Source organism: Mus musculus, chromosome 3 (assembly GCF_000001635.26).
Source record: "Mus musculus strain C57BL/6J chromosome 3, GRCm38.p6 C57BL/6J".
Taxonomy (NCBI): domain Eukaryota; kingdom Metazoa; phylum Chordata; class Mammalia; order Rodentia; family Muridae; genus Mus; species Mus musculus.
The window spans coordinates 22,520,203-22,537,465 of NC_000069.6; the positions used below are offsets into that span (position 1 = coordinate 22,520,203).

The window sequence follows — 17,263 nt, forward strand, 5'->3', positions numbered from 1 at the left end:
CTCCAGCGTTGCCTCGCTTTGGGTTTTCTTTATTGTGTCTACTTCCCTTTTTAGTTCTAGTATGTTTTTGTTCATTTCCATTACCTGTTTGGATGTGTTTTCCTGTTTTTCTTTAATGATTTCTACCTGTTTGGCTGTGTTTTCCTGCTTTTCATTAAGGGCCTGTAACTCTTTAGCAGTGCTCTCCTGTAATTCTTTAAGTGACTTATGAAAGTCCTTCTTGATGTCCTCTATCATCATCATGAGAAGTGTTTTTAAATCTGGGTCTAGATTTTCGGTTGTGTTGGGGTGCCCAGGACTAGGTGGGGTGGGAGTGCTGCGTTCTGATGATGGTGAGTGGTCTTGATTTCTGTTAGTAGGATTCTTACGTTTGCCTTTCGCCATCTGGTAATCTCTGAAGCTAGCTGTTTAAGTTGTCACTGTTAAGAGCTTGTTCTTCAGGTGACTCTGTTAGCCTCTATAAGCAGACCTGGAGGGTAGCACTCTCCTTAGTTTCAGTGGGCAGAGTATTCTCTGCAGGCAAGCTCTCTTCTTGCAGGGAAGGTACCCAGATATCTGGTGTTCGAACCAGACTCCTGGCAGAAGTTGTGTTCCATTCACTAGAGGTCTTAGGATCCCGTGGGGAATCCTGTGTGGGCCCTTGCGGGTGTTGGGCGAGACTCTGCTGGCAAGGTAGCCCGGGGCTCGAGTGGAGCGGAAGGGGCTTGTGCCCCAGATCAGGCCCGGGTAGCCTGCTTCCCTATGTACCGTAGTCTCAGGTTCCGCGCGATTGGATTGGGGCAGGCGCTGTGTTCCACTCACCAGAGGTCTTAGTTCCCGTGGGGAGTCCTGTGTGGGCCCTTGCAGGTGTTGGGCAAGACTCTGCTGGCAAGGTAGCCCGGGGCTCGAGTGGGGATCTGTTCTTGTGGGTGTCTTCTTTTAGTTTTATTCAAGGATTATTTTCTTTCTTTTTCTAGGGTATAGTTTCCATCTTTGTGTTGATGTTCTCCCTTTATTATCCTTTGAAGTGCTGAATATGTGGAAAGATATTGTGTGGATTTGGTTTTGTCATGGAATTCTTTGGTTTCTCCATCTATAGTAATTGAGAATTTTGCTGGGTATAGTAGCCTGAGCTGGCATTTGTTTTTAGAAACAATGATGGAAACACGAAGGGAGAAAACTCTGTAGATAGAAACCCTAGGAATGAAATCAGGAGCCATAGATGTGAGCATCAGCAACAGAATACGGAACATGGACACAACAATCAAAGAAAATGCAAAATGCAAAAAGATCCTAACTCAAAACATCCAGGAAATCCAGGACACAGTGAGAAGACCAAACCTATGGTTAATAAGAGTAGATGAGAATGAATATTTTCAAGTTAAAGGGCCAGCAAATATCTTCAACAAAATTATAGAAGAAAATATTCCATACCTAAAGAAAGAGATGCCCATGAACATAGAAGAAGCCTACAGAACTCCAAATAGTCTGGACCAGAAAAGAAATTCCTCCCAACACATAATAATCAGAACAACAAATGCACTAAATAAAGACAGAATATTTTCTTTTTCATTTTTTCTTCTTTCTTTCTTTCTTTCTTTCTTTCTTTCTTTCTTTCTTTCTTTCTTCTTTCTTTTTGAGACAGGGTTTCTCTGTGTAGCCGTGGCTGTCCTGGAACTCACTTTGTAGACCAGGGTGGCCTCGATCTCAGAAATTCGCCTCCGTCTGCCTCCCAAGTGCTGGGATTAAAGGCATGCACCACCACCCCCAGCAAGACAGAATATTCAAAGCAGTAAGGGAAAATGGTCAAGTTACATATAAAGGAAGACCTATTAGAATTACACCAGACTTCTTACCAGAGACTATGAAAGCCAGAAGATCCTGGACAGATGTTATCCAGACACCAAGAGAACACAAATACCAGCCCAGGCTACTATACCCAGCAAAACTCTCAATTATCATAGATGGAGAACCAACATATTCCCTGACAAAAAGAAATTTACACACTTTCTTTCCTCAAATCCAGCCCTTCAAAGGATAATAAAGGGAAAACACCAATACAAGGATGGAAACTACACCCTAGAAAAAGCAAGAAAATAATCCTTCAACAAACCTAAAAGAAGACAGCCATAAGAACAGAATCCCAACTCTAACAACAACAACAACAACAACAACAATAAAACAACAAAACCAAACAAAACAAAAAGCAAACAAAAAATAACCACAGGAAGCAACAAATACTTTCCCCCTAATATCTCTTCATATCATTGGACTCAATTTTCCAATAAAAAGACATAGACTAACAGGCTGGCTACACAAACAGGACCGAACATTTTGCTGCTTACAGGAAACCCATCTCAGGGAAAAAGACAGACACTACCTCAGAGTGAAAGGCTGGAAAACAATTTTCCAAGCAAATGGACTGAAGAAACAAGGTGGAATAGCTATTCTAATATCAAATAAAATTGACATCCAACCCAAGTTATCAAAAAAGACAAGAAGGGGCACTTCAAACTCATCAAAGATAAAATCTTCCAAGAGGAACTCTCAATTCTGAATATCTATGCTCCAAATTCAAGTGAAGCCACATTTATTAAAGCAACTTTAGTAAAGCTCAAAGCACACATTGCACCTCACACAACAATAGTGGGAGACTTCAACACCCCACTCTCACCAATGGACATATCCTGGAAACAGAAACTGAACAGAGACACATGGACACTAATAGAAGTTATGAAACAAATGGATTTAACAGATATCTTCAGAACATTTTATCCTAAAACAAAAGGATAAACCTTCTTTTCAGCACCTCATGGTACCTCCTCCAAAATTGACCATATGATTGGTCAAAAAACAGGCCTCAACAGATACAAAAATATTGAAATTATCCAATGCATCCTATTTGATCACTATAGAGTAAGGCTGATCTTCAATAACAACATAAATAATACAAAGCAACATTCACATGGACACTGAACAACACTCTCCTCAATGATTCCTTGGTCAAGGAAGAAATAAAGAGAGAAATTAAAGACATTTTAGAGTGTAATGAAAATGAAGCCACAATATACCCAAACTTATGGGACACAATGAAAGCGGTTCTAAGAGAAAAACTCATAGCTATGAGTTCCTCCAAAAAGAAACTAGAGAGAGTATAAACTAGAATATTGACAGCCCACCTGAAAGCTCTAGAACAAAAGGAAGCAAATTCACACAAGAGGAGTAGACAGCAGGAAATTATCAGACTCAGGGCTAAAATCAACCAAGTGGAAACAAAAAGAACTATTCATAGAATCAACCAAACCAGGTTCTGGTTCTTTGAGAAAATCTACAGGATTGATAAACCCTTAGCCAGACTAATTAGAGAGCACAGGGACAGCATCATAATTAACAAAATTAGATATGAAAAGGGAGACATAACAACAGATCCTGAGGAAATTCCAAACATCATCAGATCCTACTACAAAAGGCTATACTCAACAAAACTGGAAAAGCTGGATGAAATGGACAAATTTCTAGACAGATACCAGGCACCAAAGTTAAATCAGGATCAGATTAATGACCTAAACACCCCTATATCCCCTAAAGTAATATAAGCAGTCATTAATAGTCTCCTAACCAAAAAAAGCCCAGGAGCAGATGGGTTTAGTGCAGAATTTTATCAGACCTTCAAAGAAGACCGAATTCCAGTTCTTCACAAACTATTCCACAAAATAGAAATGTCAGGTACTCTACCCAATTCATTCTACGAAGCCACAATTACTCTGAGAGTTATGCCACATAAAGACCTAACAAAGATAGAGAACTTTAGACCAATTTCCCTTATGAATATCGATGCAAAAATACTCAATAAAATTCTTGCTAACCGAATCCAAGAACACATTGAAACAATTATCCATCATGATCAAGTAGGTTTCATTCCAGAGATGCAGGGATGGTTTAATATGCAAAAATCCATCAAGGTAATCCACTATATAAACAAACTCAAAGGCAAAAACCAATGATCATCTCATTAGATGCTGAGAAAGCATTTGACAAAATCTAACACCCATTCTTGATATAAGTCTTGGAAAGATCAGGAATTCAAGGCCCATACCTAAACATGATAAAAGCAATCTACACCAAACCAGTAGCCAACATCAAAGTAAATGGTGAGAAGCAGGAAGCAATCCCACTAAAATCAGGAACTAGAGAAGGATGCCTGCCTACTTTCTTCCTACCTATTCAATATAGTACTGGTAGTCCTAGCCAGAGAAACTGGACAACAGGAGATCAAGGGGATACAAATTGGAAAGGAAGTAGTCAAACTATCACTATTTGCAAATGATATGATAGTATATATAAGTGACCCTAAAAATTCCACCAGAGAACTCCTAAATCTGATCAACAGCTTTGGTAAAGTAGCTGGATATACAATCAACTCAAACAAATCAGTGGCCTTTCTCTACACAAAGGATAAACAGGATGAGAAACTAATTAGGGAAACAACATCTTTCACAATAGTCACAAATAATATAATATACTTTTGTGTGACTCTAACTAAGGAAGTGAAAGATCTATATGATAAGAACTTCAAGTCTCTGAAGAAAGAAATCAAAGATCTCAGAAGATGAAAGATCTCCCACGCTCATGAATTGGCAGGATCAATATAGTCAAAGTGACTATCTTGCCGAAAGCAATCTACAGATTCAATACAATCCCCATCAAAATTCCAACTCAATTCTTCAAGGAATTAGGAAGAACAATTTTTGGTGCTGGGGAGCCGAGGCAGTCGTAGTTTTGAGGGCACAGTGAGCATGTGCCCTGGCGAGTGGGGCTGGGTGGGTGGCGGCTGAGACGAGTAGGGGTGGGGAGGCTCAGTCTGGCTCCGGCTGGGCCAGAACCAAGGCGGCCCCATGGGTAGCCTCAGTGGCTGACAGATTGCTTGGGATTGTGTTTTTGCTGAACTTGTAAAGGATGGTGGATTAACATGAACTTGTGGGCAGCCTCATAGCTGAGAACATTGGATTTTCACCCTAGTACATCAGCTCTGCTGCTCACATAGATACAGATGAATGAAGACCCCATTCAGGAAGACACCTGGCCAGAGGTCCAGAGCTGGTGCAGGCCATGCTGGAGCATCTGCAAACATGATGAAGAAGAGGACATCTCCCAAAAAAATATTGGACCAGTGTGGGCCAAGCGAGCCTGTGTCTCACCCCCTGCACAACATCTTAGGTTGCAGGATCCAGCCTGGCTGGAGAGAGGGCAATGGCCCTGTTACCCAGTGGAAGGGGACTGTCCTGGACCAGGTGCCTAAGAATCCTTCCCTGTATCTTATAAAGTATGAGGGATTTGACTGTGCTTATGGACTAGAACTTAATAAGGATGAAAGAGTTTCTGCACTGGAAGTCCTCCCTGATAGAGTTGCAACATCTCGGATCAGTGGACATGATGATTGGAAAAGCAGTAGAGCACATGTTTGAGACAGAGGACTGCTCTAAAGATGAGTGGAGGGGGATGGTCATGGCACGGGTGCCTGTCATGAACAAATGGCTTTACATCACCTATGAGAAGGACCCTGTCTTGTACATGTACCAGCTCCTCGATGACTACAAAGAAGGCTACCTCCGCATCATGCCTGATTCCAATGATTCACCTCCAGCAGAAATGGAGCCAGGAGAAGTTGTGGACAGCCTGGTAGACAAGCAAGTGGAATATGTCAAAGAAGACGGCTCGAAAAGGACTGGCATGGTCATCCACCAAGTAGAAGCCAAGCCCTCTGTCTATTTCATCAAGTTTGATGACGACTTCCATATTCATGTCTATGATTTGGTGAAAACATCCTAGATGTCATCACAAACTTTGCCAAATTTGTGGAACTATTAAATGTATAATTTATAGACATAAAGACCTGATTGCTTTCCAGTTTAATGAAAGCTTAAATGTCCCTGCGAACACACAATCTCCACCAGCAGAGCTGGTGTTGTTCTGAATAGTGCAGACTGATTCAAACACAAGGCATCTGTGAGGGGAGTACTCCCTCTTCAAAGCATCTGTGTGAGGGGGTCTTTGCTCTTACAAGAAGGCTGTCTGTTGGGGGTTACAAGAAAGGTGGTAAACGTTAAGATAGTATCATAGTCATTTAAACTGGTAAACGTTAAGTTAGTATCATAGTCATTTAAACCTGGATAGATTGTAACCATTTTCCCTTCACTCTGACACTGTCTTATTCTGCTGCCACAATGCAAGCATAGTTTGTTATTTTTGTTACTGCGTTTTTAAAGAGAATATGTATCTATATAGCTACCTGTCTAGATCTGCATCTGTGTGCCTATGTTTATACTATACACACACAGAGGCACTCACCACTGGTGCTCCTTTCCTTGTGGATTGGGGTGTGGGTGATAATGTTTTCTACAGTTCAACAGGAGTGTTTGACCCAAGTCAGTCATATTTATAATATGCCCGCTCTTTGTTTAAAATTAAATTTGGGCACAGGAAGCACACAGAGACATTTAGGTTGTTTAAAAAGTCAGAATTTCTGAGTACCATTTCAGTCTGGAGGCTTTTAGCTGAGTCCAGGTATAAGTTAGCCATAAACAGTAAATGACCCACAGTAGAATTTAGTAAACTGTTGAGAAATCTGGGTAAAAGGCTGCCTTCAATTCTAAGTTTTGTTTTTTTTTTTTTTTGTGGCTTTTGTAGTTATTATTTGTTTCTGTTGTTTACTCTTTAATCATAAGTACTTTTAAACCCAGAACCCAGGCCATAGGTTCACATGGACTAATAAAGATGTGTTTTTAGATGGCAAAAAAGAAAGAGAGAGAGAGAGAGAGAGAGAGAGAGAGAGAGAGAGAGAGAGAGAGAGAGAGAGGGCAATTTGCAAATTCATCTGGAATAATAAAAACCTAGGATGGCAAAAACTATTCTCAACAATAAAAGAACCTGTGGTGGAATCACCATGCCTGACCTAAAGCTGTACTACAGAGCAATTAGGATAAAAACTGCATGGTACTGGTATAGAGACAGACAAGTAGACCAATGGAACAGAATTGAAGACCCAGAAATGAACCCACACACTTATGGTCACTTGATCTTCGACAAGGGAGCTAAAACCATCCAGTGGAAGAAAGACAGCATTTTCAACAATTGGTGCTGGCACAACTGGTTGTTATCATGTAGAAGAATGCGAATTGATCCATGCTTATCTCCTTGTACTAAGGTCAAATCTAAGTGGATCAAGGAACTCCACATAAAACCAGAGACACTAAAATTTATAGAGAAGAAAGTGGGGAAAGGCCTCGAAGATATGGGCACAGGGGAAAATGTCCTGAATAGAATAGCAATGACTTGTGCTGTAAGATCAAGAATTGACAAATGGGACCTCATAGACTTGCAAAGCTTCTGAAAGGCAAAAGGCACTGTCAATAAGACAAAAAGGCCACTAACAGATTGGGAAAGGATTTTTACCAATCCTAAATCTGATAGGGAACTAATTTCCAATATATATATATAAAGAACTCAAGAAGATGGACTCCTGAAAATCAAATAACCCCTTTAAAAATGGGGTGCAGAACTAAACAAATAATTCTGAACTGAGGAATGCTGAATGGCTGAGAAGCACCTGAAAAAACGTTTAACATCCTTAATCATCAGGGAAATGCAAATCAAAACAACCCTGAGATTCCACCTCACACCAGTCAGAATGGCTAAGATCAAAAATTCAGGTGACAGCAGATGCTGGCGAGGATGTGGAGAAAGAGGAACACTCCTCCATTGCTGGTGGGATTGCAAGCTTGTACAACCACTCTGGAAATCAGTCTGGTGGGTCCTCAGGACATTGGACATAGTAGTACCGGAGAATACAGCAATACCTCTCTTGGGCATATATCCAGAAGATGTTCCAAAAGGTAATAAGAACAGATGCTCCACTATGTTCATAGCAGCCTTATTTATCATAGCCAGAAGCTGGAAAGAACCCAGATGTCCCTCAACAGAGGAATGGATACAGAAAATGTGATATATTTACACAATGGAGTACTACTCAGCTATTACAAACATTGAATTTATGAAATTCTTGGGCAAATGGATGTAACTGGAGGGTATCATCCTCAGTTAGGTAACCCAATCACAAAGAACTCACATCATATGAAGTCATTGATAAGTGGATATTAACCCAGAAACTTAGAATACCCAAGATACAATTTGCAAAACACATTAAACTCAAGAAGGAATACCAGTGTGTGGTTGCTTTGCTCCTTCTTAGAATTGGGAACAAAATAGCCATGGAAGGAGTTAGAGAGACAAATTTGGAGCTGAGACAAAAGGATGGACCATCCAGAGACTGACCCACCCCAGGATCCATCTCATAATCAGCCACCAAACGCAGACACTATTGCATGTGCCAGCAAGATTTTGCTGACAGGACCCTGATATAGCTTTCTCCTGTGAGGCTATACCAGTGCCTGGCAAATACAGAAGTGGATGCTCACAGTCAGCTATTGGATGGAACACAGGGGCCCCAAGGGAGTAGCTTGAGAAAGTACCCAAGGAGCTGAAGGGTTTTGCAACCTTATAGGTGGAACAACAATATGAATTAACCAGTACCCCCAGAGCTCACATATGTAGCAGAAGATGGTCTAGTCGGCCATCATTGGGAAGAGAGACCCCTTGGTCTTGCAAACTATATGTCCCAGTACAGGGGAATGCCAGGGCCAAGAGTGGGAGTGGATGGTTAGGGGAGCAGCGTGGTGGGAGGGTATATGGGATGTTCGGGATAGCATTTGTAACGTAAATGAAGAAAATATCTCATAAAAAATTGAAAAAAGTAAAAAAACAACAACAATGAATTTATAAAATTCTTAAGCAAATGGATAGATCTGGAGGATATCATTCTGAGTGAGGTAACCCAATCACAAAAGAACACACATGAAGATCACTTATAAGTGGATCTTAGCCCAGAAATTTAGAATATCCAAGATACAATTTGCAAAACACAGGAAACTCAAGAAGGAAGACCAAAGTGTGGATACTCTGTTCTTTCTTAGAATGGGGAACAAAATACCCATGGAAGGAGTTATAGAGACCAAGTTCAGAGCAGAGCCTGAAGACTCCAGAGACTGCCCTACTTGGGGATCCACCCCATAAAAAAACCACCAAACCCAGTCACTAGTCAGAAGCTAACAAGAGCCTGATGACAAGACCTTATTTGCCTGGCAAATACAGAAGTGGATGCTCAGTCATTCATTGGATGAGCACAAGGTCCCTAATTAAGGAGCCAGAGAAATACCCAGGGAGCTGAAGGGGTCTGAAGCCTCATAGCAGGAACATTAATATGAACTAACCAGTACCTCTGAGCTCCTGGAACTATACCACCAATCAAAGAAAACACATGGTGGAACTTTTGGCTCTAACTATATATGTAACGGAGGATGGCCTAGTCTGTCATCAATGTGAGGAGAGGCACCTGTTCTTGTGAAGGCTCTATTCCCCAAATATAGGGGAATGCCAGGACCAGGGTTGGGAGTGGATGGGTTGGGGAACACGGGGAGGAGGGAGGGGATAGGGGTTTTTCAGAGGGAAAACTAGGAAAGGGGATAACATTTGAAATGTAAATAAAGAAAATATCTAATAAAAAAATTAAAAAAAAATTGTTGATTTCTAATTCCACAAGCAGGTATTTATTTCTTGATGATTCATTTAAATAGTATATGGGGACTAATTGTCCAGGTATTCATGAATATATTAATATTTATTTTTCTTAGCCTAATAGTTGTGACTGGCTGTTGTGATTCTTTTATTATCATTAATTCATAAATCCTTACTCCGTTTCAGATTCTGCTTATGTTGAAGGATCATTTTAGCCATTGACTCATACTCATGCCCTCTCTGACCTCGCTGCCTTTATTGCAGAAGGAAATAAGCTGATGTATTAACCTGTTCTATCTTTATTTCTCAAAAGTGGAACTGGATGTGTACCTGTCATTACAGATGGATCCACTGAAACAGTATGGATTCCTCTTTGGCTCCTCCAGGCCTAGATCATCAAATTTGATGGCAGAGATAGAGGAGAGAGTGAGAGAGAGGGAGAGGGCAAGGGGGAGGGGGAGGGGGAGAGGGAGAGGGGGAGGGGGAGAGGGGGAGAGAGGGAGAGGGAGAGGGTGAGAGGGAGAGTAAATAGAAGGTAGAGACCACCCAGTTAAAGGGCAATAAGAGATACTGATCAGATCATCAGAAGTCAAGTCTGCCCACCTGGGGCCAAGTTAAGACCCTATGCAGTAAGGGAGAAGTTACTTTACTAGTGAGTTTGTGTTCATGACTGGACCTTGAGATTGTAGTAGACTCACTCATTTCTCCGAAGAAGGTAGAGTATTTAAGTTTTCCTTGGGATTTTAAATAACTTTCTATTTGCGTAGGACATCAGAACTTTTGTACTCTAATTAAAGGAGAATATGGGCTTATGTCCAGTAAGGCGCTAGAAGTACTAACCATATAGGGCTCTTTTCAAGGTATTTGTTTGATTTTTCTAATTTATTTAGTAATGTACTGGGTATAGTTTGGATCACTGTTCTTGGTGGCACAGTATTACACATAATGCATTCCAACATTATTTGTTGTCTTTATAAGGTGTTTGCTTATAGTATACTCATGCAGCATATGACAACTAGATTTATATTTAACCTCTCAAATCAAAATATCTCTGTATATCTTTCTATTAAAAAATAAAAATTATGTGAAAGAAATGTTGGAATATGGACCAAGAATGGAGTTTTGTGAGGAAAACTCTGAGTGCTTGTGAGAAAACTCCAAGAAAATAAGACATGAGTATTGTGACAACTGTTCCTTCAGATCATGGAATAGTTCTTAGATCAAGTTTCCATACATTTCTCAGGTGTAGCAGATAGGAGTGAGCTCACTTTAACTGTTCTTATTCATGTGCCTCTATAGAAAAACTTGTTTTTGCAACATGTGGCTTGTCCTTGTGATTAAATACATTACTCAGGCAACTCTTCTTAATCTTTAGCGTATAAATTGTCTGATGCTTTGAATAAAGTTGACTATTACATGATACTTTAGTGTGCCTCATTTTTAGGCTTTGTTCTCCCAGGTTCTTGTTACCAACTAGAGCAGTAAACAGCACTTATTTAAATTATTGGTAAAAATGAAAACTTTAAGTTATTGGTACTGATAATGATATCTACATAGGTAGTTAATTTAGAAATGGCTGTACGGCATAGGTTAAAGATGCCAAACTTTGAAGTTACTTATTTGGATTCACATACTTCAGCACTATGATCATGTCAATCTTCAAGCTCAATTTTCTTCTGGAAAATAGTTCTTTTTTATTTTTTTGAGACAGGGTTTCTCTGTGCAGTCCTGGCTGTCCTGGAACTCACTCTGTAGACCAGGCTGGCCTCAAACTCAGAAATCCACCTGCCTCTGCCTCCCAAGTGCTGGGAGATTTCAATCATTTGCCAATTGGTAGCTGACACATAAACACCGATTTTATTCCTTAAAATTCTTTTTAAAATACTAAATCACATTGGTTGTGAGATGAGGAGTGACTGTGGTTTGAATTGGCAAGGTGGCATTGGGCAGTTACTAAGGCTGCTGAAGAATATCTAGGATTAAAGTGGGAAATGGTAGACATCTATTATTATAAAAGTGAAGATTTTGGGGAGGAAAAAATAATGAGTGAGTTGAGCATTTGAGTGAAGGGAAGAGCTACGTATAATAGGTGCCTAATAGTTTTGATTAATAAAACACAACAGTGCCAGGTGTTCACATGACTATGATTAAGTATATGTAAATATGTATATGTGTATATTGAAGGATCATTTTAGCCATTGACTCATACTCATGCCCTCTCTGACCTCGCTGCCTTTATTGCAGGAGGAAATAAGCTGATGTATTAACCTGTTCTATCTTTATTTCTCAAAAGTGGAACTGGATGTGCACCTGTCATTACAGATGGATCCACTGAAACAGTATGGATTCCTCTTTGGCTCCTCCAGGCCTAGATCATCAAATTTGATGGCAGAGATAGAGGAGAGAGTGAGAGAGAGGGAGAGGGCAAGGGGGAGGGGGATATATGAAGAACAAATGCAGAGTGCTTTGTAAACCAGAATGGAGACAGCTATTGCCACAATCCAGGAACAGTGTACTGTCCAGAGGGCTTGGGCCAATGTATTGCCCGTTAAATTAGAAGAAGGAAATGAACAGCAAGCAAACTGCACTCTTGGATAGGGTGACATTAAGTGACTAAAAGGGTGAAGCAAATTCCAAACTTAAAAGTGACAAACCTAGGTGTTAAGCCTTGCTGTGAACTCAAGAAGAATGGAAAGCCTTGATTTCAGTAAGGACATAAATTCATTTAAAAAAGATGAATAGATAGTACAGAGCAGCAGGATTGCTGTGTGTTGCTTTGTTGAATTTTTCCCTAAAAATTCAGTTCATTACTTATTTTAGTCTCTTCTGTTCCTATCAATGCACTGTGTTGTTTTTTTTTTTCCTGGATTATTGGTACACATTTTAATGACTTAGTTTTGAGGTTATGAGGAAATTTTCTGTGATTTTATGTATGGGGAAGGATGCCTTTTGTGGAATCCAGTAACATCCAGTCAGAGCCCCGCCATCCTTAGGGTGGGCTGTCTACCTGTCTTTCCTATAAAGAGGGTGAGGATCTTCTTAGTCTCAAGCAGAGTGTAGGGGACACAGAATGTAAGGATTGAATTACTCATTGCTAAAGGATAAAGACCCCCAAACCAGTCTGCATCACCAAAGTTCAAACTCAGAGTCTGTATTAAGCTGCTAGGACAATATCTGGATAGGAAACACTTATCACAGAGCAGCCCTGAATGCATATAGGGAGTTTTTAAATACAAACAACACTGAGAAGCTACATCATTTTTGGCAGCTCCAGTGGAATGCTACATCCACTCCAGTAGTGACAAGCACGACAGGCTCTGAAAACGTGGGCACTGTCCTGAGGCAAAAAGTTCACAGAAACTTAGTCTCTTGGAATTGTGGCATCCTGTATAAAGAATGCTCCAATGTCCTTGCTTTAGTTGGTAAACGGATCTGTGTGCTTTCCCTTAATATTGCTTTATTACAAGTGTTTAAGGATTGATTTTTTGACATAACTAAGTTAGATTCTAGGCAGTCCTTGATTCGACCTTGGGCAGGGATAGCTAAGTCACTGTCCTACACAGAAATTTACCATTATCTAGGAAGAAGGAAGTTTGTGATCTAAGAAGGAGCCAGAGTAGATACTTAGAACTATAGATATCTGAGTTACACCCATATACAAGTATTTACAATGGCCTAGGGGGGGAAGGTGGACTATACAATAGACCAGAGTAGGAACTATGGCAAGGGCATGAAGCCCTTGCCCCTGGCTTCTATGATTAAGTGGACCTTAGGTGGAGCTGTTTTTGATCCCAGTTGTTAAACATTGAATTTTATCCCAGTTGGTTTCTGCCAGTCCTTCCGTGTTTGCATTCCTCTGTTTTGTGTAAGAATCCAGTAACCTCTTTGTACCTTGCCGGTGTGTCACCCAACTTTCCTATTTTCTTCTGTATAAAAAGTTTGATGCTCGATTTGACAAATTACATTCAGATTCTACACAATCTCTTGTGTTGATTCTGTTTTTCATTTGCCGACTCCTTGTCCACCTAAAACTAGAGACCCATTTCATGAAGATAGGAGACCCAAAAAGAGGATAGTCTGAGGCAGTGGGAAGCAAGCAAGCAGACAGTTTAAAAATAGCCAAGAACATGCAGTTAGCTGGGGCATTTTGACCTCGAGTTTCTAGAACAGGGTTGGGCACTTTCCCCAGGACTTTTCAGGGCAGGAGGTAGAAACCAAAGATGGTTTCAGCTGAGACAAAGCAGAGAAACCTTTCCCCTGTTACACTTATTTGACTGATGAATCATTGAACTATGTAGAAAAATCATGCAAATTAATAAAAGCAATGTGAGCACTTCACATTGTAAGGGATTGATTCTTCTTTTACTTATGAATTCTAGTAGATACAAAGATAGCCTTCTGCACTTGAATATTCTTTCTTAAGTGTCAGTTTATCTAACTTCTTCTAAGATTTAAGCTGAGGCCTATTATTTTAGTAGCTCTCTGAAAATATTCTGTAGTTAATCAAAACACACTTGAATAACTCTCTGCATGGAAGGCATTTTAATTCTTATCTGGTCTTTAATACCTCCAGGCATCAATGTAGCAAGAGAACTCACTTTAGAGCTTTCTTCCTTCCTTCCTTCCTTCCTTCCTTCCTTCCTTCCTTCCTTCCTTCCTTCCTTCCTTCCTTCCTTCCTCCCTCCCTCCCTCCCTCCCTCCCTCCCTCTCTCTCTCTCTCTCTCTCTTTCTTTCCCACAGTTCCTTGAGGTATAGACCAATTTTCTAGCCCTAATAGCATATCTTTATAAATAACTGGTTCTTAAAATAAATCTCTTTATTATAGCAGAAGTGATAAAATACCAGTAGGACATAAAAAACTAGGCCCTAATGCATCCAATGTTAGCACACTGGACCGAACAGATTCCTGAAGGTAGTACGTAGAGCCTGGGCAGACCTAACTGCCTGAGGTTCAGGTGGAATCAGAAGAGATTGCTATAAATAGTGTGGCAGATTCTGCTGTCTTGTGTGCTGTGTAGAAAAAAATAAAAAAGACTGCCCTCCCTGAAAAGAAATGGACTGCTTTTTATGTTGCTGACAAAGAAAAGCCCACTGGTGACACATGCTGTGGCATTTGTTGTGGGATTTAAAAACAGTAACTTGGTTGGAGGAGGTGAAATTCTATGTGACAATTGTCATGACAGGCAAGTCAAGTCACCTCAGCTCTTTAGTGATAGGAGAAAAGAGAAAAATCTCCTTTTCACAATGAAGACAGGAAAATGTATTGGCCAAAAAACAGTGCCACAGAAAAGAAGGATTGAGAAGCAAAATATGGAAATAGAATGTGGGCCAAGGAATGAATAACTGGGACTAGAGACATCTTATTTCTGGTGTTCTCAACTTACAATAGGGACAATACTACTTTTCTGGCAAATATAGGGCATGTTTAATTTTTGGAGGTGGGTGAAGTGGTAGTAGTTGTGGAAACTGGGTCTTGCTTTGCATGGAGCTCAGTTTGCTTTTGAACTCTGATGCTCCTCCTCATTCTCCTCAGTTAGGAACTATGCGTGTGAGTCATTTCTAGCTCAGGAGATACTTCTTATTAATATATTTCTTACTATCACTTCATGACAGTGTAATAAAACTCACTTACTTAAATGTAGAATGCCTCTGTTAAAGTAGTAAGATATTTTTAAAAAACATATTTGTTTTAATGCAAATAAATAGTGTAATGAATGTCCCCACTATATTCAAATATGTAGTGCAAGATAGTATGGAAAGACTGCATAAATGGAAACTTTCCTTTTACCCTATGTCACTTCTTCCCTCCCTCTGTTACTCCATCCTTCCCACTCTCTCCATCCAATTTTTTTTTTTTAAATTTGTGAGTACAGATCAAATTGAGGGACTTGTGCATGCCATGAGTTCAAGACTAGGCAGAGTACAGACAAATTGTCTTAGTCAGTGTTCTAAGTGTTCTACTTCTGGGGCGAGACACCATGACCATGACAATTCCTATAAAAGAAAAACATTTAATTGAGACTGGCTTACAGTTTCAGAGGGTTTTTTTTTCTCTTTCATCAGCATGGTAGAAACCTTGGCGGCATGCAAGCAGACATGGTGCTAGAGAAGCAGTAGGAGTTCTATATCCAGATCTACAAGCAGCAGCAGGATCTACAAGATCTCTAGAGGGAGGGAGGGAAAGAGGGAGAGAGGAAGAGAGGGAGGGTGGGAAGGAGGGAGGGAGAGAGGGGAGGGTGGGAGGGAGGTGGGGAGTGTGGGATGGAGGGAGGGAGGGAGGGAGAGAGAGAGAGAGAGAGAGAGAGAGAGAGGAGAGAGAGAGAGACAGACAGACAGATAGACAGACAGACAGACAGACTCACAGACTCTGGGCTTGATCTAGGCTTTTTGAAACTCCACAGCTCACCTTGAGTGACATACTTCTTAATCTCAGTCAAGTAGTGCCATTTACTGATGACCAAGCATTCAAATATCTGAGCCAATGGAGGCCATTCTTGTTGAAACTACCACACAATGAACCACCACCACCGCCACCGCCACCGCCACCACCACCACAACTACCACTACCACCACCACCAACAACACAACCAACAACAAAATTCCATTCATTTGAATGGAGTAGACAGCTCTTCCACACTTTCATGTTGGGAAACTTCTATGTTGGGACATATTTTGCGAGGTTTAATTATAGAAGCACACAGAGGTTGATGCAGCTGTTGTCCAAGTGAGCCCTCCTGACCTATGAAGAGGGTTCATCAGAACTTGATATTTTCTGTGATTTGGCAGTTTTTCAGAACACAAGAGTGTTCTGGAGCTCTACAATGAAGTTCTAGAAAGCAATGTTTAATGTAGGTGAATGTTCCCCTAGTTAATTGATTGGCTAATAAAGACAACAAGCCAATTGCTGAGCAAAAGGAGGAGGCAGGCCTTCTGGGTCTAAGAGAGGAAGAGGGAACACAGGAGCAAGAAGTAGCTCTTTTTTTAATGACAAGTCAGGGAGCAAGAGGAAGCAGAATGTAGACCATAAATTCTTAGACCTAGTGGTGGCTTCCATCAATATAGACGGTAGCTAGGACGATAGCTTCTGTGCTCAGTGGTTGTGTAATCTATTGATTTTAAACTAAGATTGTCTGCTGTTTTCCATTCCCATTGAGTCAAGTGGGCTGGAGGAAAAGAACATAGCTGGGGCGGAATTCAGCCAGGGTTTGGAACGGGAAGATTGGGGAAAGGACTTAGTTCCAGGAGAGAAGCAACCACAGCAGAACATGGGCTTGCGAGAGTGCACTCACAGCTGGCTGTGGGGAACGAGAAAGATCTCAGAGCTCTGGAGAGGTAGAGCCAGTGTGGAGAGCATTGGCTACGAGAAACATGGGGTCTCAGTCTCTTACTATGCACTTGGCTAAAAACAGAGACCGCAGATGCTCCTGCTGCCAATTAGCCAGGTTTTGCGTGGATTGTGCTTTTAAAACCTACATGTTACAGTTTAGCAAGGTCAGATTACTTCCACTGTTCTCTTGAGTGCGTTTTGCATAAAGCTGTGATGTAGATACTGAAGTTGCAGCAGAAATTCTAAGATATTAGAGATGATAGAAGCGTAAACATTTACGAAGGAAGGCTATGGATACCAGGTGTAACCAGCCCAAGGGAGAATCTA

General features: G+C 40.8%; 1 pseudogene; it reads left to right on the plus strand.

The window, feature by feature from the left end:
- Positions 4,803-6,041, plus strand: Spin3-ps (spindlin family, member 3, pseudogene; annotated as a pseudogene).
- The last annotated feature ends 11,222 nt before the right edge of the window (positions 6,042-17,263 follow it).